At 45.6% G+C, this 22,782-nt stretch overlaps 1 long non-coding RNA gene across 2 annotated transcripts in view; it reads left to right on the top strand.

Moving 5' to 3' along the window:
* The window catches only part of LOC141585162 (uncharacterized), a 36,214-nt gene extending 13,665 nt beyond the window's left edge, over window positions 1-22,549 (top strand). The window contains exons 2-3 of one of the 2 annotated variants that reach the window (XR_012518519.1): window positions 20,683-20,868; window positions 21,726-22,549. This is a non-coding gene — a long non-coding RNA (uncharacterized LOC141585162). Of the gene's footprint in view, window positions 1-12,808; window positions 20,869-21,725 lie in introns of those variants that run through there. The other variant, XR_012518517.1, reaches the window with a different exon arrangement.
* Window positions 22,550-22,782: the final 233 nt, after the last annotated feature.

Below are 22,782 nucleotides of genomic sequence, written 5' to 3'. Positions count from 1 at the left end.
AACTAGTTTAGCAAAATAATGACTTTTCCTTTCCAAAATATAAGGCAGGACTAATGAGGTGTGGCCTTCCTCTAGTAATTTAATTTGAAATGGATCTTGACATCATGTGCGTGTTTTTTGTCTTTTGTTTTGTTTTTAATGGACTCTTGCTCTGTCACCAAGCTACAGTGCAGTGGTGTGATTCCGGCGCACTGCAACCTCCACCTCTCGGGTTCAAGCGATTCTCCTGCCTCAGCCTCCTGAGTAGCTGGGACTATAGGTGTGCACCACTACACTCAGGTAATTTTTGTATTTTTTGTAGAGAGGGTGTTTTACCATATTGGCCAAGATGGTTTCGATCTCTTGACCAGGTGATCTGCCTGCCTCAGCCTCCCAAAATGAATATGTGGGTTTTTGCAACACCTTCCTGAGAGCCAGGAGCTGCTACAAAACCTCCAGCAGCATTCCCCATTCCATACAATGCACAGGAATAAAATGCAATGATCCTTATGGCCTGGTTAGTACTGGTGAACCTGGGAATTTTTTTTTTTTTTTTTTTTTTTTTGAGACTGAGTCTTACTCTGCCTCCCAGGCTGGATGCCAATGGTGCAGTAAGCCGAGATCGCGCGATCTTGGCTTACTGCAACCTCTGCCTCCCGGGTTCAAGCAATTGTCCTGTCTTTGCCTCTGAGCAGCTGGAATTACAGGCACGTGCCACCACACCCGACTGATTTTTGTATTTTAAGTAGAGATGGGGTTTCATGATGTTGGGCAGGCTGGTCTCAAACTCCTGACCTCAGGTGATCCACCTGCCTTGGCCTCCCAAAGTGCTGGGATAACAGGCAGGAGCCACCGTGCCCTGCTGGGAAAGTCTTTTGAACAACACAAGGAAATGTCTATGGGGAAGCGGAGGGCAGGTGGCAGGGAGGCAGCACGTTGCCTCCTGGAAATGGTTCTTTTGCTGTGAGCTCATGCAGGAGATGTTTATCAGAGATGGGTAGACAGGCCTGCAAAGAGAAGAGCCTCCATTCTGTCTCCAGCAGCCTTTTATTGCTAGTGATAGGTGCCATCAGTGTCTGGCCTGAGGAATGGCCGTGCTGACAGGCACCTCTGTCAAACATCTTATTGATCTGTGCTTCCTCTTCCTGGAACAAGGGAAGAGTAGTAAAACAGTCACTGCTGGCTGGGGTGGGTGGTGGTGTGGGCTCCCTGGGGTAAGCCTCTGTTTGGCCGTCCTCACAGCTGCCCTCGCTCCAGAACTGCAGATTCTCACCATACTGGTCCCTGCAGACATGAGCCCCGCTCACCGTGCCCTCTCAGGAAGATGCATGCCTTTTCTGATTTTTCTTCCTTATTGAAGTAGTGGCGGTGATTCATTTTCCTTCCATTGACACATTAGATGTCTGTTAAATAGGATTGAAAGCAATTAATCCAGAGCAGAACATCAGAATGTCTCATTCATAAATAATTGTTTTTCTTGGTGCCCCAGCATCAGTGTGTAGGGGAGGATTTACAAGCCTAAACCCTATAGAACAAACTCACAGAGGCCGGGCGCGGTGGCTCAAGCCTGTAATCCCAGCACTTTGGGAGGCCGAGGCGGGTGGATCACGAGGTCAAGAGATCGAGACCATCCTGGTCAACATGGTGAAACCCCGTCTCTACTAAAAATACAAAAAACTAGCTGGGCATGGTGGTGCGTGCCTGTAATCCCAGCTACTCAGGAGGCTGAGGCAGGAGAATTGCTTGAACCTAGGAGGCGGAGGTTGCGGTGAGCCGAGATCGTGCCATTGCACTCCAGCCTGGGTAACAAGAGCCAAACTCTGTCTCAAAAAAATAGAACAAACTCACAGAAAAAAGCGTGGGCTCAATCCTCTGCCTACACATGTGAGATTAAATGACCATGGTTCATATATTGCCATGAGCACCCAGGGGATATTTTTATGGCATGTTCATGAGAGTTTATGATGTAGAAGAGACAGGATCTGCCACCAGCCCCACCCAGGACATAAAACCCATCTTCCAAATAAAAACACAAAGGCAGTTCAGCAAAAGTTCTGTTGTGTGGCTGTTAAAGTGGCAGAGAAAAGTCTGTTGAGGCTGAGTGCAGTGGCTCATGCCTGTAATCCCAGCACGTTGGGAGGCCAACGCAGGCGGATCATGAGGTCAGGAGTTTGAGACCAGCCTAGGCAATATGGTGAAACCCTGTCTCTACTAAAAAATATAAAAATTAGCAGGATGTGGTGGCACGCACCGTAGTCCCAGCTACTTGGGAGACTGAGGCAGGAGAATTGCTGGAACCTGGCAGGCAGAGGTTGCAGTGAGCTGAGATCGGGCCACTGCATTCCATCCAGCTTGGGAGACAGAGGGAGACTCTGTCTCAAAAAAAAAAAAAAAAAAGAAAGAAAAGAAAAAAAGAAAGAAAGAAAGAAAGAAAGAAAGAAAGAAAGAAAGAAAGAAAGAAAGAAAGAAAGAAAGAAAGAAAGAAAGAAAGAAAGAAAAAGTCTGTTGAGCATAGGGCAGGCTGAAATTAGAGTCCAAATGTGCAGCTGTGTGTCTGGAAGGAAAGGCATCTCTGGAGTAACATCTCTGGGTTATTGCTGCTTGGTTAAGGACCTTGCCAAACCTGAGGGTGAATCATGGCTCTGTCACGTGCTGGCTTTGTGATCTTGAGCAGGTCACTCAAGTACTCTAAGCATCAGTTTGTTAATGAATAGAATAGTACCCGACCTCCTAATGTTCTTGCAAGGATTCTATGAACTCGTGTTTACAAAATGTCAAACCTGTCCCTGGAGCATAATAATTTTTCAATAAATGTTAGAGAGGAGAAGGAGATGGTGTTGATGATGACGGTGGTGGTAAAGTTGGTGGCAATGATCCTAGTGTTTGGAATGTACCAACATTACAGCTACATGCCTTACTCATCTGACTCATTCCTTGTCAGGTAAGGGGCAGGTTCAACCACTTCGAAGCATGCTTGATGGTGCAAAGAGGCCAGGTAGAACAGTTGTGGAATATGTCCCTGGGATGGTCGCTTGTCCTCCAGAGCTAGTCTAGGAACTCTGCCTTCGAGCCCATGTTCCCTCAGTGCCCTGACTCCCTCGTGCTGCCCATTGGCTGTGTGTCCTGAGACTGGAAAGTGATTTTAACATCAGGACTAGCAAACTGTGGTTAAGAAGGAGAAATTGTTGCCAGCATTGCCACTCAACATTTTTGTTTGTATTTGGCTTTTGGAGGGTCTGTGCCTCCACGCTGTTATGTTCATCACATGTTGCCAATTCGTGGTGAATGTGGCAAGCGTGACACTCCAAGCAGCCTAAGTTAAGTGCAGAGGGGAAATTTGCCAATTCAGCAACTAGGATACTATGTACCCTTTTGGTCAATCCAAACTTTGTGTTGAATTCAGATCAACCCTTCATGGGGGCCATCTGAGTCTGTGCTGATCTCAATAGCTAATATGTATGGAGCCTGGCTTTACAAGAGCAATTTCAGAGAAGCTTCCCTACACCCTTACAAAGAAGACCCTTTCATCTGCCAGCATTCTTGGCTGCAAGCAACAGAAGCTAACTTGCTTTCTCAGAACAAGGGTTTATTGCAAGGAGGTTGTCAGAAGCTGGAGCACAAGGCTGTGAAAAGAAAGGGGGATTCCAGTAACCCCGGAGAATCAGGAAGGCTATTCCATGTGACACCTCTGCTACTACAATCAACAAAACCTCCAGTCATCTTCACGCCCTGGAGTCCCTCAATTGGGATTTGTTGAGCTTAGTTCAAGATCTGCCATTTGGTTGCGCCAGGACAGGAAAAAGAGATCTTGTCTGTTAAGCAACACGAGTACTTAGCAGGCTCTATCTTTCTCTAAGACGATATATCACTGGGGGACCTCCACCAAAGAGTTTTGAAGGTGGGGGACTGGATTCTAGGTAGTCCAAATTGATCAGTCACCACCAGAGTAACATTAATATTCCTATTATACAGATTAATACATTGATGCTCAGAAGAGTTGGGTAAATTGTTCAATTTCATACAAGCAGCAAGTGGCAGAGTTGAGATTTGCACTCAAAATTGTTGCTCTTCCTTTTCCCCCGCCCCCACCCCCCCAAGAGACAGTCTTGCTCCATTGTCCAGGCTGGAGCGCAATGGCATGAACATAGCTCACGGCAGACTTGAACTCCCAGGCTCAGGCAATCCTCTCCTGCCTTGGTCGCCCAAAGTGCTGAGATCATAGACATAAGCCCCTGTACCTCGCCACTGCTCTTCCTTTGATTAGGGAATGCATTGGTTAGGATGCGTTCAGCTAACAGTAATAGGATACACTACTCAAAGGGACCTAACAGCATGGAAATTTACTAGCTCCAACACTCAGGCTAATCCAGGGCCTTTACCGTGACATCAGAGACTTGTGCCTGCTTCATCCGAAGAGTGGGTCCCCTCATGGATTCAGGGTGGCAATCACAGGCATCAGAGCTTTTTGCTTCCTTGTTCACACCACGTTGTGGGGAGTGAGAGTGGACTTTCATACTCTTTCTCTCTCTCAAGCGCATGAAATACCTTTCTCAGAAGCCTCAGCAAACTTCTCTTTAAATCATATTGGCTGGAATTGGATCACATGACCACTACTAAACCACTTGCTGGAAGTGATTAATCTCAGACCTACCACTGGAGCTGGATTCAAACCCCAAACTGCATGGCCTTTGCAAGATGACGGAGGGTGGTTTAGCTGTTGTGGAGTTGACCGTGGTCCACTGTGAGGAATAACAATGTATACGTTTGATTCATCTTTTACATAGAACAAGGACCCAGGCCAGTCAATATATTTTCCATACAGATACCTGTGGTCAAGTCTAACTGTTTAGCTAATAAATGCTTTACTACATAGTAGTAGTATAAACAGAATGAAGATAAATTATTTCTTCATTGTTCTTCCCAGCCTGGACTTTAACATCTCACTGATCTACGGCTAAAAGACACCTTGCCCTGGAGCATGGCTAACCACCTTTCATTATCATTAGAGGCTCATAAACATAGCTTGTGACTTCCTTTCCTACTAATATAATTATAGCATCATCTATAGGTGACTGTCCGTTTGAGGTAGGGGCGAGGTTTGGATAGCGAAGGAATTCCCCCAAAGGCATGACATTCTGCAAGCATAGCGACTTCTCAGAGCAGTATTGCACCATTCAGAGGCCATGGGTTGCAAGCAACAGAAACTCAAGTTGAACCAGTTTATGGAAGAGGGAGACTAAAGAGGAAGACTGTTCTGGAGTATCTCAGAAAAGATGCAACAGGACCTAATAAAATGAGGGGTTCAAATGGGATCAGGACATGTGCTCTTTTCTTCTGCTTCCTACTGAGCATCTGCTCATCCTATCCTCTTGCACACCAGCTTCTTCCACTTCTGACACCCTCATGAAAGGAAATGGGGCTACCTAGAACACTTCATACCTTGCCTGAAAATACTGGAGGCTCTTTTTGATTTTAATTTCAAGGATTTCTGAAAGATCTCTTTTTGGCTCGATGTGACAGATGCCAACCCCTGAGGCTATGGTCAGGAGTCAGGTTGGACTTACAGGGCAATTCCCTTGATGGCCATGTAGAAGATGGGAGAGGGGGAGTGATGGGGCAGTTCCTAGAAAAGGAGTCCTGGGAGGACAGTCCCACAGGCTTCATTACAATCATATAGTGCCACTGAGGGGGACAGGTGGCAGGAGAAAAAGAAGGGAATTCCCCTTGTGATTGTGTGGACTTGGTTCTGGCTGGAGTTTCCCAAGGAGACTAGAGATCACTGTCTTCTCACCACTTCTTCTGGAGGACTCCCCGAGGAACCTGCTGGATCTTTCAGGAGATAATGGTGAATAGAGCTGGGTGAATGGGCATGGCACAGTTTGTGCCCTTATGAAGACCAAAGTCTGGCTGGGGAGAGAGATGTGTGCTCAACTCAGGGCCTTCACTGTTGTTTCAGGGGTCCTCTGCTAACACACTTACTGTATATGGTGACAGCTGTCTATGGGTGGACTTCTTTTTTTTTTTTTTTTTTTTTTTTGAGACCAAGTCTTACCCTGTTGCCAGGCTGGAGTGCAGTGGCACAATCTCGTCTCACCGCAACCTCTGTCCCCCAGGTTCAAGTGATTCTCATGCCTCAGCATCCCAAGTTGCTGGGATTGCAGACACTTGCCACCACACCCAGCTAATTTTTGTATTTTTAGTAGAGACAATTCGCCATGTTGGCCAGGCTGGCCTCAAACTCCTGACCTCAAGTGACCTACCTACCTCAGCCTCTCAAAGTGCTGGGATTGCATGTGTAAGCCACTGCGCCTGGCCAATGGGTGGACTCCTTGAGGGCAAAGGCTGTGTCTGGATCTCCTTCTTGCTCCAGATCTTAGTTATTTTCCTGGCACTGCACAGGTATCTCAGGTGAGTGATGGAATACATTCTTTCCCATGCAAGGCAGAATGAGAGAAATGCTAAAGAGAGACACAGCTGGTGGCTTTGAGGAAGAGAGGTTGGTTCTTTCAAACTGGTACACTGGGGCAGGTATCACGGATGTGGCACCCACTGAACTGTGCATGAGTGATCAGCAGAAATGCAGTAGATGGGAAGGGAAGTGGTGGTGATGTAGGAAAGACAAGTCCCAAATTGGGGCTTAGCCTGAAAGGGTTCTTGGCTTTGCCTAGGAAAGAATTCAAGGGTGAGCTGGTGGTAAGGTAGAAGAAAACAGCTTTACCAAAGTATTAGTGCTGCAATTCTGACTGTGAAGCAGCTCCGTGACTGCTCCTGCAGAGCAAGCTACCCCTTAGGCAGTGTGCTGACATCAGCAGCTCAGGGCAGGTTTGCAGTCATATTTATACCTACTTTTAATTGCATGAAGATTAAGGGGTGGTTTTTGCAGGCATTTCTAGGAAAGGGATAGTAACTTCTGGGTCATCAGGTCATTTCCGTGGAGAGGAGCAGTAACCCCTGCATGTTGCCATGCAGAGGTAAACTGATGTGGCACACAAGTGGGCATGTCTTATGGAAAACTGCTTCTGCCTAGTCCCTATTTTAGCTAGCCCTCAATTGGGTCCAGTATCTGAGCCCCATCTCTGGTATTGAGTCCCACCTCCTACCTCAGTGGTGGGGTTTGGTTCTGCCTGGATGGGTTCAGAGCCTCCTTGCTGCTTCTGTCCCTGGCCTGAGCTTTGGCAGCCCATATACTCTCTAGAACACCATCTAGGTCACAGCAGTTAAGCCTGAGGTGTTCCAAAAAATCAGCAACTGCCTGATGTCCACTCTACCTTTCTGGAGTTCTGTGTATTTCCAACTAGATAGACTTTTCCATTTTCATAATAGGAGAGAAGGAGGGGCTTGGGAGGGGCCATGGGGAGGAACATCAGGAAGCTACATGGAGGCAGCCTCTGAAGTTTCAGCCACCTTCCACACAGTGCTGCCATGTGATCCTGTGCAAGTCCCTTTCCTTTACCGTAGCCCTAGTTTCCATCATAAAATGAGATGGGATTCAGTCACTCTTGTGGTACTTCACAGCTCTAATGTCTCATGCTCCTTTCTGTGCCCTACTGGTCATACCAAGTGTCTAAGGAGGGCAGTGGTAGGCCTAAGTCATCTAGCAAGTTGGCGAAGGAGGCAGAAAGTGCACCCATTATGAGCAGCAGGAGGGCATGTTCTGTACACTGCTGGGATAGACCACAGTACCTTGCTAATGCCTTGCACACAGTAGGCACTTGGTAGATTTACTGGATGAATGCATGCATGTTTCTAGACTCCTGAGTTGGTGTAGATTCCGGAAGCTACTGCCTTTCTATTCAGAAAGAAGCCCTGAACTTCTCCACCAGGATGGTTTGTTACCAAATGGGGATCCAACACTTTTTTGTAACTGAGGTCAGAACTGGCCAGAAATGGAGAAGCTGGGTTTTATCCCTAATTTCCCATGGGGATCCAGAACCAGTGCCACTCGTGGGAGAAGCAGAGCTAAACTGCAGAGACCAGTCAACAGGTATGTGTGGCAAACCGGGTACATGGGCTTGCATCTGAAAAACTAAATGCAGCTGAGTCCACTGGAGGATGCCCGCACCGTGGAGATGCAACCAGGACCTGAAAGCATTGTCAGAGTGGCTGGAGTGCTCCCTAGCACCGCACAGGGAAGCAGGCAGCTTAGAGAAGGAGGCAGGCAGCTTAGAGTAGGATCCTAGGCTCTATGCCAAAGTGCCACACAGTGTTTTTGGAGATTCAGTAGGATAGTAAATTAAGGCCCAGATGTTTAGTATTCCAGCTAAATATTATGTGTGTGTGTGTGTGTGTGTGTGTGTGTGTATATATATATATATATATGGAGAGAGAGAGAGAGAGAGAGAGAGAGAGAGAGAAATTGCCCATTGCCCAGGTTGGAGTGCAGTGCCAAGATCATAGTTTGCTGTAGCCTTGAACTCCTGGGCTCAAGCAATCTTGCTGCCTCAGTCTCCCAAGTAGTTGGGACTACAGGTGTCCGACGCCAAGCCCAGATAATTGACTTTTTATTGTAAAGATGGGGTCTTGCTGTGTTTCCCAGGCTGTTCTTGAACTCAGGGCTTTGAGTGATCTTCCTGCCTCAGCCTCCTAAAGTACTGATTCAGGCATGAGCCGCCATACCTGGCCCATTCATATATTTACTGGTTTATTTATGGTTCTGGAAGTCACAATATTCTCAGCTGTTAATTAAAGTATTCAAGAATGATTTCTCTTCTAAAGAAGGAGCCTAAGTCTTTCAAACTTTTTGAATCCATCCTTAAAAATACCTTTTCCATCAGGATTCAGTACACCTGAACAGATATATTACTGGAACAAGAGTTTCAAAAAACAAAACTTGATGGTAACATATGTGATGCATTCGTAATATAGTGGTTCTCAAAACAGTCTGGGACCAGAAGCCTCAACATCACCTGAGAACTCATTAGAAATGCAGTCTTGGGCCGGGCGCGGTGGCTCAAGCCTGTAATCCCAGCACTTTGGGAGGCCGAGGCGGGTGGATCATGAGGTCGAGAGATCGAGACCATCTTGGTCAACATGGTGAAACCCCGTCTCTACTAAAAATACAAAAAACTAGCTGGGTGTGGTGGCGTGTTCCTGTAATCCCAGCTACTTAGGAGGCTGAGGCAGGAGAATTGCCTGAGCCCAGGAGGCGGAGGTTGCGGTGAGCCGAGATCGTGCCATTGCACTCCAGCCTGGGTAACAAGAGCGAAACTCCGTCTCAAAAAAAAAAAAAAAAAAAAAGAAAGAAAAGAAAAGAAATGCAGTCTTGGGCTCTACCCCAGATAAGCTGCATCAGTTGTTTTGCGAGCTTTACCAAGCCTTCTAAGTGATTCCAATACATGCTGAGGTTGAAGAACCACTACATATTATAGTATAGACTATTATTATAATCTATTTAATTAAAAAGCCCAGCTGTCAATTATAAGCCACTATGTTTGGGGTTAGCTTAAAGCCACCTAAAAAACCTCTGAGATCCTGCTTTTTCTAGCCTCCTTTTCCAGACTCATCTCAGACCATCTGCCCTTTGCAATCTTGCTCTAGCCAGCTTCAGCCAGACCCACTGCTTTTCTGGTTCTTAAGCCTTCAGCCCTCTCTGCTCCTGAATCTCTGCCTGTGGTGCCCTGTCTGGAGAACTCTTCTCCCAGCTGTTGGGTGGGTGGCTCTAGCTCAGTGAGGAGTCTTAGCTCAGATGCTTTTCTTCAGAGAGACTGCCCTGGCTGAATTGGTCTCAGCTGGTATATTTTATTTTCATCATAGCCCTTGGCACCATTGATAATTTTCTGCCTCCAGTTGAATCTCATTTGCATAGAACAATGCCTGTCATATAGTAGGTACTCAGTAAATACAGTCACACACCACTTAATGATGAATCACATATATGACAGTGGTCCCATATGATTATAATACTACATTTTTACTGTACTTTTTCCAATTTAGATTCGTTTAGATACTTAAGTATTTACCATTGTGATACAATTCACTACAGTATTCATCACAGTAACTTGCTGTACAGGTTTGTAGCCTAAGAACAATAGGCTACATTATAAAGCATAGCTGTGTAGTAGGCTGTACCATCTAAGTTTGGGTAAGTAGACTCTGTGATGCATTTCTTAGAATGTATCTCCGTCATTAAGTGATGTATGACACGACTATATTGTCAAAGGAAAAAAATGAATGAATGAGTAATTCTCAACCCAGGGCTACCCAGAAATAGTCCCCTGATGAGTATTTTCCATCCACAAATCCTTGGTGACCTCTCCTGGTGACGTGGTCTTTCCTCCCTCTAGTGAGAAACCCCACCAGTGGAGGGTTTTTCTTCCCTCCAGAAGACAGAAAAAAATATATATTGAGAATTCCTTCTCCCGGATGTTTCTTACCTTTCTATCCTCCACCATTCCCTGTGTGCAATATTTAAATCAGGGAAATCTAGAGTAAATAGCAACAGACTTGAAGTTAGAGCAGCTGGGTTCAAGCGGGGATTCAACTGCAGCCCGGCTGTTTGGCCTTAGGTAAGTAAGTGCCTTTAGGCCCAGCACAGTAGGGGTCATAAAACCTACTCAGGCTCCCTTATCGAGTTATCAAGGATCACATAGGATAGGGCAGGCATCCCCAAACTATGGCCTGCGGGCCACACGCAGCCCCCTGAGGCCATTTATCTGGCCCCTTGCCGCACTTCAGGAAAGGGCACCTCTTTCATTGGTGGTCAGTGAGAGGAGCACAGTATGTGGTGGCCCTCCAACGGTCTGAGGGACAGTGAACTGGCCCCCTGTGTAAAAAGTTTGGGGACGCCTGGGATAGAGCTTCTGAAAATGCCATGCATTACAAAGAGTGCACCAACTTAACACCTAAAGTATTGACCCGTAGACCACATTCACAGCACAGGGGCACAACCTTCCTGATATGCTTTGGTTGTTTGTCCCCTCCAAATCTCATGCTGAAATGTGATCCCCAATGTTGGAAGTGGGTCCTTGTGCGAGGTGTTTGGGTCTTGTGGGCAGATCCATCATGAATGGTTTGGTACCATAATGAGTGAGTTCTCACTATGTTAGTTCATGGGAGGGCTGGTTGTTTAAAAGAGCCTGGCGCCCTTCCTCTCTCACCATGTGATGCCAGCACCCATTCCCTTCCCCTTCTGCCATGAGTGGAAATTTCCTGAGGACTTACTGGGAGCAGATGCCAGTGCCATGTTTCTTATACAGCCTGCAGAACCATGAGCCAAATAAACCTCTTCTTTTATAAATTACCCAGCTTCTGCTATTCCTTTCTAGCAATGCAAATGGACTAATACACCTCCCAAGGAATTTGAGAGAGCTTGGGCATGCAAGTCCACAATAGAGCAGGCAATCATGAAAATACCTGCATGACTTTTAAAAGGGGCCCCCGGGGCCACAGGGTATAAAAGACGGCCTTTGGTGACTTGCATAAGGATTTGCATATTGTTTGCAAGTCATTGAAGGCAGGTGGGCATATATCATGATCCATAATACTCTTGTACTCCTTCCTTCAGCCTTCCTTGGCCTCTTCACCTGCATGTCCTCCTTGCTGGAACCCAGCCTGGAAAACTTGTGAGTTGAACTCCCACTGGGGGGCTCCCATGGCTGTCAGCTCCTTCCAGAGGCATGTATGGGGGTGAATGTGGGCCTGAAGAGATCCTGGAACATCGTACTGTCTGATGGATGGCAGGCCTTCAGCATCACTGAGTTTTCACACCTGAAAACTATTAAAGGTTATTCTTCTTTTAATTCTTCATGGTCGTTCGCACTCCTTCCTTAGAGAAACCTCTGATTTTCACTTGCGAGACGCTCAGCAGAGCTTGTCATACCCTAAAAGGTGATTTCAGTTCTCCGATGCCAAAGAACCTCTTCCACTAATCAAAACACAGCTGCAGAGGCCTATGTGATCTGCTAATGGGTACCCCAACTCTGGGGTATGTCTGTCTGTACCTGGGAAAATAGATATAATTAGGATAACAGATATCATATGTATACGCAAATGCAGCAGGTAAAAATGACTAGAAATGAGACAGGGCTGGAGTTTGCCAAATCCCATCAGACCAGCTATGCAGCTTAACCAGACGCTAACACCATTACCACCAGGCCTTCCCCAGTACCAGCTCTGGTGCCCTCACTTCATCTTATTTTTGCCAACATGCTGGAATCCTCATGCAAATTATTTTTAATTTTATTTTTTTAGAGATAGGGTGTCACTCTGTTGCCCAGACTGAAGTGCAGTGGCACCATCACAGTTCACTGCAGCCTCAAACTCCTTGTTTCAAATGATCCTCCCACCTCAGCCTCCTGAGTAGCTGAGACTACAGGCCTTCACCGCCATGCTCAGCTAATCTTTGAATTTTTCTGTAGACATGAGATCTTGCCTTACCTTCCTTTGTAATAGGTACGTGGGCAGTTGAAGAGAGTCAAACATCAGGCCCAGGGTTCTCACTCCACTGTATCACTCCATCTACCTACCCATGGATAAATCACTTCACCTCTCTGAGCCTCAGTTTCTTCATCCATGAAGTGGGCTAATAATGGACGGATGTCATAGTGCTGTGTAACAGTAAACAACAGCCTGTGTTGCCCAGGCTGGTCTTGAACCCCTGGCCTCAAGCAATGCTTGCACCTCAGCCTCTCAAACTGCTGGGATTACAGCTGTGAGCTACCACGTCCAGTCTATTTTTATTTTTTACTATAACAATAGGTCCTCTCCTGAAGAGGCTCTTTCAAGAGCTTCAGATCTTATGAAGCTGCAGGGGTCCTAGGATCTGAGAAGCTAGTGGGGGAAAGATGGAGAAAAGAGAGGGCCTCTTTGGTGTTTTTCTTTTCTCTTTTTTTTTTTTTTTTTTTTTTTTTTTTTGAGACGGAGTTTTGCTCTTGTTGCCCAGGCTGGAGTGCAATGGCGCGATCTCGGCTCACCGCAACCTCCGCCTCCTGGGTTCGGGCAATTCTCCTGCCTCAGCCTCCTGGGTAGCTGGGATTACAGGCACACGCCACCATGCCCAGCTAATTTTTTAGTATTTTTAGTAGAGACGGGGTTTCACCATGTTGACCAGGATGGTCTCGATCTCTTGACCTCGTGATCCACCCGCCTTGGCCTCCCAAAGTGCTGGGATTACAGGCTTGAGCCACCGCGCCCGGCTGGTGTTTTTCTTTTAATGAGGATTTGGTCCCCACAATGGCAGCATCAGGACTGGAGAGGACCCGGTGCGTCATTACCAAGCTCGAGTTGCCTTTTTCAAAGAGACCTATCCCATACGGATGGCCAGGAAGCTTCTTGTTTGGAGTCAGAGTCTCAGTCTAAAGTTCTTCTTCTGCCTTTTCCTGGTGATGTGCACTTAGGCAAGGGACTGGCCTCTCTGTGTCTTGTGTTCTTCATGCTAGAATGGGCATTATAACAGCAGCTGCCTCAAAGGCCTGGCAAGACGTCAGCTCTCAGATGACGTTTTCCTTTGTAATAGGTACGCGGGCAGTTGAAGAGAGTCAAACATCAGGCCCAGGGTTCTCACTCCACTGTATCACTCCATCTACCTACCCATGGATAAATCACTTCACCTCTCTAAGCCTCAGTTTCTTCATCCATGAAGTGGGCTAATAATGGACGGATGTCATAGTGCTGTGTAACAGTAAACAACAACAGACCACTGAACAGAAGCTAGTGATGCATGTGGAATAATGATGCCTGCATTTTGGGGCGGTGCTAAGTCTGATAAGATTGAAGAGCAACTCATTTGTGATGCTCTGTGTCTGATATGGGGTAAGGAAGTCCTCACCTCTATCTGGTCTATCAAAAAGGACTGCAAAACTATGCAGGCAAACGATCTAGGTACTGGCTTTACCAAGCTGCACAGCCATTGAACAAGGGCATCTAACTTCACCAAACTAGGAGGGCCTGCACATGCAGATCCATCTCTGGTGTTCGGATTGGGGCCCATGCCTTGTTCCATTCTGTAAACTCTCACTGTGCTTGACACAGTGCCTAGTGTATTATAGATGCGCAGTAAATACATACTGATTGATGGATGAATAAATGAAATCATCTGCATCCATGAATGAATAGATGGTCAATTACATTGTCAATTTTCTACCCTGTGGGTAGAGTAGAAAAAGCAGTCAGAATCTTGGTCCTTTTGCTAATGGTGGAAGAGGGCAATTCTTGCAGAGTGTGTACCGTCAGAGCCATGTTCAAGTCTCAGTATACCTTAGCAGTGAATTTGTTCAAATTTCAGTTTGGAAAAACATGCTGACCTTCAGTTTCCTCATCTGTAAAATGAGGATAAAATTATCACCTTTGTTATAAGGTTATGGTGCAGATGCTATAAATTTGTACACGCCAGGGCCTGACATGCTGCTAAGTGGAAAATGTGGGAGAATGAGAGTGAATCCCCTTCTTTCTTTCCCTCTTCACTACGCAGATTCCAAGGATATTGTTTTATACCCAGCCAAGTCCTAAGCACCAGAAGTGGATCTGATCTTTTACCTAATTCTAGCATTGATGTTTTTTATTCTGTTGAAGGCATCAATATTCGTTCAATAGTGTAAGTCTTAAATAAGCATCTAAATGACATATTACAGATGATGAAAGTCATTTCCGTGCAGAAGATTATCTCACACGATCATGTTTCCTTCGTTATCTGGGGCCTCTGTAGTTGGCAAATCTCTGCAGCTACTTAAATGATAACATTAGTCCTAATGCCATGTAAAATGACTAGTTCCTCAGGGTAGGTTTATTTTTAATAGTGTATGTCAGCAGCAAATAGCTTGGAAGACCCCAGAGGAAAAAGCACAGCCCAGGCTCTCACTGAAGCAATGATATAGATATATTTAATATCTATATTAAAACCCTTTTAGGCACCATGGTGATATTGAACTGGATAGTTAGGCGAGCGTAGGGAAAATCCTGGGCTGTTTATAGAGCGTGATGCAGTGTGCATTCTAGAAATCTTTTGAGGTTCTTCAAAGTCAAATTTGGGCCTCAAAAATCTTTGACAGACATTTGACCCCAGTAGTAAAATACTCTGAAATACAAGCTGGGAGAATAAAACCACTTCCTTTTCTCTTTTTTGGTAAGCCTGTTGATAAGTTTGCTGCGCTATTAAAATGTTTAATCACTTGCCTCCAGCAACAGCAAGCTTCTGTCTGAAGTTGCAATTTATTCGAGTGCCCAGATCATGCTTGCTGTTTACCCAAAACATGGCCAGGGGATTCTTACAGAGAAAACAAACCACAATTTGAAATCAAGCATAGAGTGGCAGATGAATGGATTGAAGGCAAGAATTATTTTGGAGTTGATTTCAGGGGAGAGATGATAAAACCTGTACTGATTTTCTATCCCAAAGGCACAGGGTTAGATTTACAGCAGCCACAATTCTGGCCTGTGAGATATCCCAGGGTCAGTTGGTGAAAGTGATGCCAGGCCTGTCCCAGGGAGGTCTCTGGAGAAGAGGCAGCAGAGGAAGGGGCTACTCTAGGAACAAATTTTCCAAGAAGAGGCATTTCTCTCTGCTTTAGGATTTGATCAGAGAAGCTCATCGTGGAAGGGCAATGAACAGATAGATGTCTGGTTTCAGCAGAATGCTAAGCCCAAACCCCCCTCCCTCCTCTTCTGTGGACCTCACTCTGGCCTTTCAGACTCATCCCAAGGCAAACTGAATTGTGGGGCAGGAAAATGCCTTTAAGATGGTGAGCATCATTTAGTTATGGTACCTGAAGCCCTCCTGATAGTGGCACAACACCATGGGCCTAGCCCTTGGAGTGGAGAGCCCCTTAGGACTCCTTCCAGAAACTGGTATCCAGGACTATGCCTTGGAGGGCACCTACAGATAATGAGCCTACCATCAGGCCACACATTTCTAAAAACAGATATGTAAAGATCTAAGGAATTTCCTGTTTATCATCCTGTCTTTGCCTATAAAAAATTCTTTTTAAATCTGGATTATTGTATCCCAAACTGGTTTATAAAGAATAACAGATATTCTGGCAGAAAAGAATACTACGGCTTAATAAATTTGGGAACAACTGCATCTCTTGAATCACCAGATACGACGGCATATTAACAGCTCTCCTGTGCCCTGAACTGAAAAACTAGCAAACAAAACTGGTTTCTCTCTGTTTCCCCCAGTGTTTCTCCAAATTGTTCAACTATGAACTGTTTTCTTCACAGAACATCCATCACCATCTTACCTTTGTGGAAGGCAGTTGAAGAATTGTTATGATAGGCAGAATTCTAAAAACACCCTTGTTCCCCACCAAGATTCTCCTCTTCTGTTCATTCAATCGAACATTAACACAAATGCTGTTGAGAGGGAATTTTGCAGATGCAAGAAAAGCCCTAAGTAAATCGACTTTAAAATATGCAGAGTATCTGGGCAAACCTGACCCAATCGGGTGACTTCTTAATTGAAAGGGTGAGGATTTGCTGTTCCTTCTGTGGCTTTGAAGATGGAAGGAACCTCATGAGAAGGAATGTGGGCAGCCTAAAGGCAGAGACTAACCCCAATCCCCAGTTGACAGTGACAAAATGGGGACATCAGACCTGAAGCCACAGGAACCGGATTCTGTCAACAACCATAAAAAATTGGAAGCAGAATCTTTCCCAAAGCACCCAGATAAGAATCCAGTTGGCTGACACCTTGATGTTGGCCTTATGAGACTCTGAGGAGAGTCCAGGTGAGCCTACCTGCACTTCTGACCTACAGAATTGTGGGATATTAAATGGGTGATATTTTAAGTTGCTAAATTTGTGGTAATTCATTTAACAACAACAGAAAACTACTATATACTGATTCAGAGAAATCAAAACAGAAGTGGTATCCTTTACATTCACAAGGTGATTCAAATGTAGCACTCAGATATGGACAGAGCAGGTGTCTCTGTTTTTACAGGTGAGGATATATAGACTCAGAGAGATTAAGTTACTTACCCAGGACACTCAGCCAGGAAATGAGGAAAAGGGGACTTGAATGAGCTTTTTTGTGTGTGTGAGTTAGGATGGGGTGGGGGCACGTTTCCTTTACTGTCTTTTACATTCAAATAGGAAAAGGCATTTGGAGAGACTGCAATTGGGAACTTGCAAAGGAGGATGAAAAAAAATTCAGGGAAGTACGCATCAAGCAACGGGTTCAACTGCTTCATCAGAGAAGTCCTTTCTTTCATCTCTTGTGTCTGAACAGAAAAGCTTGCTAGATAAAGGACCCACAGCTGTGAGCCAGTGACAATGTGTGGGGCCAGGGTCTGATGAGGCCACCGGAAGTGGGCTGCTGGGATGCTTTATATGTACAACTAAGGGCGAAGACATGCAGGCCTGTAATATCAAGAGAAACAATGTCTGCAGGCTGACCTCCCAGATGGGTGGTTTGCAGAGGTGGGGCTGCCTGCATAATTAATCAGCCCTGGCTTTCTTTGCCACAACTGGCATTCCTACCTGTACCCACAGCCCTTAAGGGGCCCCTCACTCAATGTCACGGAGCAGACAAGTCATCTGGGAGCATCCCCCCACCCAGCCTCCATGGACAGAAGTGGAGACTGAAGCCCAGAAAAGGAACAGGACTTCTCAAGGTCACAGTCAAGGATCCCCTAACATAGAACAATTGTCTTGGTTAGTGATGACTTCCTGATGAGCCAGTATTCCTTACTGAGCAAATATCGCATGTGTGTGCCTGTGTGTGTGTGTGTGTGTGTGTGTGTGTGTGTGTGTGTTGTGTACAGTATGAGAGTCAGAAGTTTGTGTTACCTTTGCCCTAATAATAATAGAAGCCAATACCCACAGAGTACAGATCCAGTGCTTGATGCTGTCTTGAAAGTGCTACATGTTAACTTTATTCTCACAGCAAGCCCATGAGGTAGTTGAAAAAACATTAGGGTTCTTCACAAATGTTTCTGGCCAGAAGTGGATCCAGGTATTGCAGGGCTTAAAGCATATCCAATTTGGGGGAACTTCTTGAAGGAAAGAAATACCAATTTATAAATATAAATTAGGCACAGGGCCCCATGAAAGAGAAGGGCTTGGAAGCATTACAGTAAGTCTGTTAGTTGCATGTTAATGCTCTCTGTCCCTTGTGAAGTTAGGCGAGAGCATATGACTTGCTTTGGCCAATGGGATATGAATGAAATTGATGTGTGTCACCTCTGGGTGAAGTCTTAAGAGTCAGTGAGTGATTCTCCACTTTCCTTCCCAACCCTGACTCCCACGGTCCCTGGATTGACAGTGGAAGAGTGTGCCAAGATGGAACCTCCTTTGCCCTGGAACTCTGAGCCTGTGATATCTAGAGCAACCTCTCTCTTCATCCAGCCCTGTGTCAACCAGTATGAGACATGGAGTGTAAGGAAGAAATAAACTTTTGTCATGGCAATTCACTAAAATTTTGGATTTTTTTTTTTTTTTTTAACCACAGTGAACCTTGCTTAACCTAATTGATACAGGCAGGGTATTATTGTTGTTTCCATTTTTCAGATAAGAAAATTGTGGCATAGAGAGATTTAGTTACTTGCCTGACATTACACAGCTAGTTAATGGTAAAACTGGGATAAATGGCTCAGTGTCTTTGTTTCTAAGTGACATTAGGGAAAGGTGGGGACTTCAGCAAACTAAGGTATTTGTTCCATCAGAAGACTGCATCTGACTTCCTACTGTTGGTCGTAAAAGAAGAATGTAGTCCTTCATTGCCAGATCCTCTGATTTTTTTTTTTAAGCAGAAGCCATAAATCCAGCGTTTTAATGTAAAACCAATTGATTGAAATATTTTTCTTTTTCTTTTGTTAAACAACATGAAGCTAAGATGTTAGTGAGCTACGTTTGGTTCATCAGTTTGAGATCTTACAACATTGACGTTTTTATTAAAAATAAAACAAAACACTAAAAATTCAAGCCAGTAACATCGTGTGCTAGTGATACAGCCATGGTAGTCTGAGAAGGCTTTGGTGGAAAGGTTAGACTGCAGTAAGGTGTCCAGGCCCCAGAGAGGTTCCCTGCAGTAAGATGATAGGGGCCAGGGATGTTCCCAGGCTGGAGATGGAAAGAGAATAGTCACAAACATCTTCAAGGACTCTGTCACATCAGAAGTGTTTTGTGCCAGGCACAGTGGCTCACACCTGTAATCCCAGCACATTGGGAGGCTGAGGTGAGCAGACTGCTTGAGCCTGGGGTTCAAGACCAGCCTGTGCAACATGGTCAAACTCCATCTCTACAGAAAAAAAAATTTAAAAATTAACCAGGCATCATGATGGGAACCTGTAGTCCAGCTACTTGGGAGGCTGAGGAGAGAGGACTGCCTGAGCCTGGGAGTTGAAGCTGCAGTAAACTGTGAATGAGCCACCATCTCAACAAAAAAAAAAAATGTTTTGCTAGGGTTATTCAAATTTTTGCATGAGACTTTTATACTCACACACAAACACTACTTGAGGAAACACTAAGTTTCATATGATGCATTTCCAGAAGCTTTCCTATCACCATGCCCTGTGGGATTGAGCAGGATCTAGCTGAATGTCACTGAGCCAGAGAGAAGAGGCAGTCACTGAACAAGCCTTCCTGGAAATAGAGATATCCCTAGATCCAAAGATGGCAATTCCCTGATAACTCCCCAATGAGGCCAAGGTATTTCCATCTACCTAATCTCGTCAGCTGTCTTGTGAGGCTCAGCTCATTCTTGGGGATTGGAGACAATAAATGGTAAAGGTTATGTTTAAGAGGCCCTAACATGAAAACTGAAAAAGAAAGTCAAGTTCGGATGACACCAGTGAGCATTCAGCACAAGACCTCACGCATTAATCCAGAGGTTCCCAAAGCATCAAAGGAGACTTGAAATGTCATAAGAAGAAACGAACCATTTGTGGAAATAGAATCTTGTGGGCAATACATTTGGAAAACTCATGCAATGAAACAAGGTCCTTTGCTGCAGGACTTATCAGAAACTTTAAAAAGCCACATGCACAGTGTGTGTGTCTCTAAGAGGGCAACCCTGCTTGGTTGTGGAATCCCTCTCTCTATCTTTTCTTTTTTTGCTGGAGCTTTTGGTAAAAAATGTGGTAGCGAACTTTCTTTGAGACGTGCTATCTAATCTTTCCTTTGGGACATCTCACTTCTGAATATCTTGGTCACTTTCTCTCTAGATTTCTTTTAGAACTGTGGTTTTCTCTTTTCAAAAAAGGAGGCATTTCTAGTTATTCATTAGTTTTAAAAAGTTGGTGGCCAGTGGAGATCAGATTGCATGCCTGGCACTGTACCCCACATGTCCTTGAGCTCTCTGAGCTAGACACAAGCATCTACCTTTTCGTCAACTCAGTCATGACTTCAGCAGTTGGAATTTCCAGCTCAAAGGATGTTCTTTAAGGCAAAGGGACAATGACATTTGGGAGGTAGCAGCCTCAAGGAAACACTCTCTCTGCCTAGGGACACGTACTTGGGAGGAGGAAAAGGAAGAGGAGGAGGAGAGAGAAGCCCCTGAGTGGTTGACCAAAAGGGGCCCCTTTTATGGCCTTCCTGTTTATGGCTGGGAAGTAAACAGCTTGGGAGCCAGGCTGTCTCCCTTCGCAGCTGGGGCACTGGTTCAGGCTGGCCGGGGACCCTCTCTTTCTGGGTGGCAGTGGGTGGGGAACCTGCCAGTCACGCTCATCTCAGAGTGCATTTTTTAAAAGCCAGCATCTTGGGGAGTTTTCCTTCACCCCGCACCATCTGCTTGGTCCTCACCTCAGTGGTCTTGCTCCTTCCTTTCAGGTGACAATTGGAGATCTGTGTGTGCAAGCTTGGGGGTCAGATCCTAGCTGCAGCACACAGAAGCTGTGTGACTTTAGGGGAGCCCTGCACCTCCCTGATTCTCATTCACAGTGATGAGTAGTAGCCCCTTCCCCCAGGGATTTGGGAGGATGTGCAGACTGTGCCTGCGAACTTGCCTGGCATGTGGTAAGTGAAAATACATGTTTACTTCTATGACTATTATTTCAGTTGCCTTCTGGGCTCAGCCTCAGCTTTCAGGGGGTGGAGGGCTGGGGTCCCGGTGGGGGGCAGGGATTCAGGCTCACCTCCCAGAGGGACTCCTGGAACCTTGGTCAAGGCAACATCTTTCTCCGGATTAGCACTGGGAGTGCTTTTCCTCCTGAGTAATGCAGGCTGTGATGGAGCTGGGAGGGTGCCCCAGCTAACATAAGGAAGACGGCCGGGGGCAGCCAACACCAGGAGAATCAATAAACTATAATTATCAAGAATGGTGTCTGTGGGGGTTGGGGAGTCATGGGGACAGAGGGAGACAGAGGAGGGGGTGGGACAATGCCAGAGAGAAGAGACAGCAAGAACAAGATACACACACACACACACACACACACACACACACACACACACTCTGAACAGATGCAGAAAAAGTGTGTGAACATGGAAAGAGACACGTGTGTGCGGCACTCAGCCTTCCTGTCCTGTCCCTCAGGGTGGGTTTGCTTTCCTGGACAAGACAGAGGGAGTAAGAGCCAGACATCTATTAGCTCTTTACATTTCCCAAGTCCTTGCCCACATCAGTCCTTTAACTCTTGGATGCAAGGCAGAAATGTTCTGATGTCTGCTTACAATGTCTAATCTACTAACAGTTATGTTCAGATATTAAAACAATACAGATTTTTACATTGAGTGTAGTCTGTTAGGCTAGAAATAGTATTTAACATTACCAGGGCCTTCATTATTCCTGGATCGAATGCTGCTTTTCAGGTTCACTGCTCCAGCACGGTTTTTTAAATTTTAATTTTCTTTTCTTTTCTTTTTTTTTTTTTTAGAGACAGAGTCTTACTCTGTCACCCATCCTAGAGTCCAATGGCACAATCACGGCTCACTGCAACAGCAACATAGAACCTCCAGGGAATAAGGGATCCTCCTGCCTTGATAGTGAGTAGCTCTGATTATAGGCACCCCCTTACCTCCGCCCCAGGCCTGGCTAATTTCTTTTCTTATTAAAAAAATAATAAATTTTAGGGACAGGGTCCCACTATGTTGCCCAGTCTGGTTTCAAACTCCTGGGCTCAAGAGATCTTCCCACCTTGGCCTCCCTCCCAAAGTGCTGGGATTACAGGGGCGAATCACCATGACTCATGCTCTGTGGTTTTTTGATACAGCACTTTTGGAATCCATTGTGATGGGGTTACCTGGACTTGTAGCCCAAGCCCCACAAACCCACTGGCTGTTCATGAGCTCTATCAAGTTACCACTTATTGTTTTTTCCAAAAAAGACTCTAGAGAGCAGTTTTAGGTTCACAGCAAAATTGAAAGGAAGGTACAGAGGTTTCCCAGACATAACCCAACCTCCCATATAACCTATTGCTTTTAAAAGCCAACTTAAAAAATTTTCTTTTCTCGGATCCCCACAACCCTTGTCATTTTGAGGTCTCACCCCCAGAAGGGATTGTTAAATCTGGTGCATGTTTTCTTGGCTTTCCTTCCCTCCGATGTGATGTGGGAGGCTTCACAAGCACGGGACAGGCATTGATGGAGACCGTTGAACACGAGTGGGTATAAAGGTGTTGGAAGACCCTCAGAGGAGGAAGGCTTTTGTAACACTCAGGTACACTGAGTCTCTGTTTTTGACGGGTACTGTTTTGGAAAATGAGCAAATATGCAAACAAACTTGTGTTACATTTGGGCTTTATTATGTGCCGGACCACTAGGCTGTGTGTGTGTGTGTGTGTGTGTGTGTGTGTGTGTGTGTGTGTGTGTGTAACCAGCATTATCTCAGCCAGTCTAATCTCAGTAGTAGTCACAGGAGGGATTTCCACCCTTTCTCATGGGGCTGCTGGCCAGGAGGTATCCCTCCCTGTCACAAAACTTGCAGGTGCCCGA

Source organism: Saimiri boliviensis, chromosome 1, assembly GCF_048565385.1.
Source record: "Saimiri boliviensis isolate mSaiBol1 chromosome 1, mSaiBol1.pri, whole genome shotgun sequence".
Classification (NCBI taxonomy): Eukaryota; Metazoa; Chordata; class Mammalia; order Primates; family Cebidae; genus Saimiri; species Saimiri boliviensis.
This window is presented reverse-complemented; position numbering and strand designations above follow the sequence as displayed.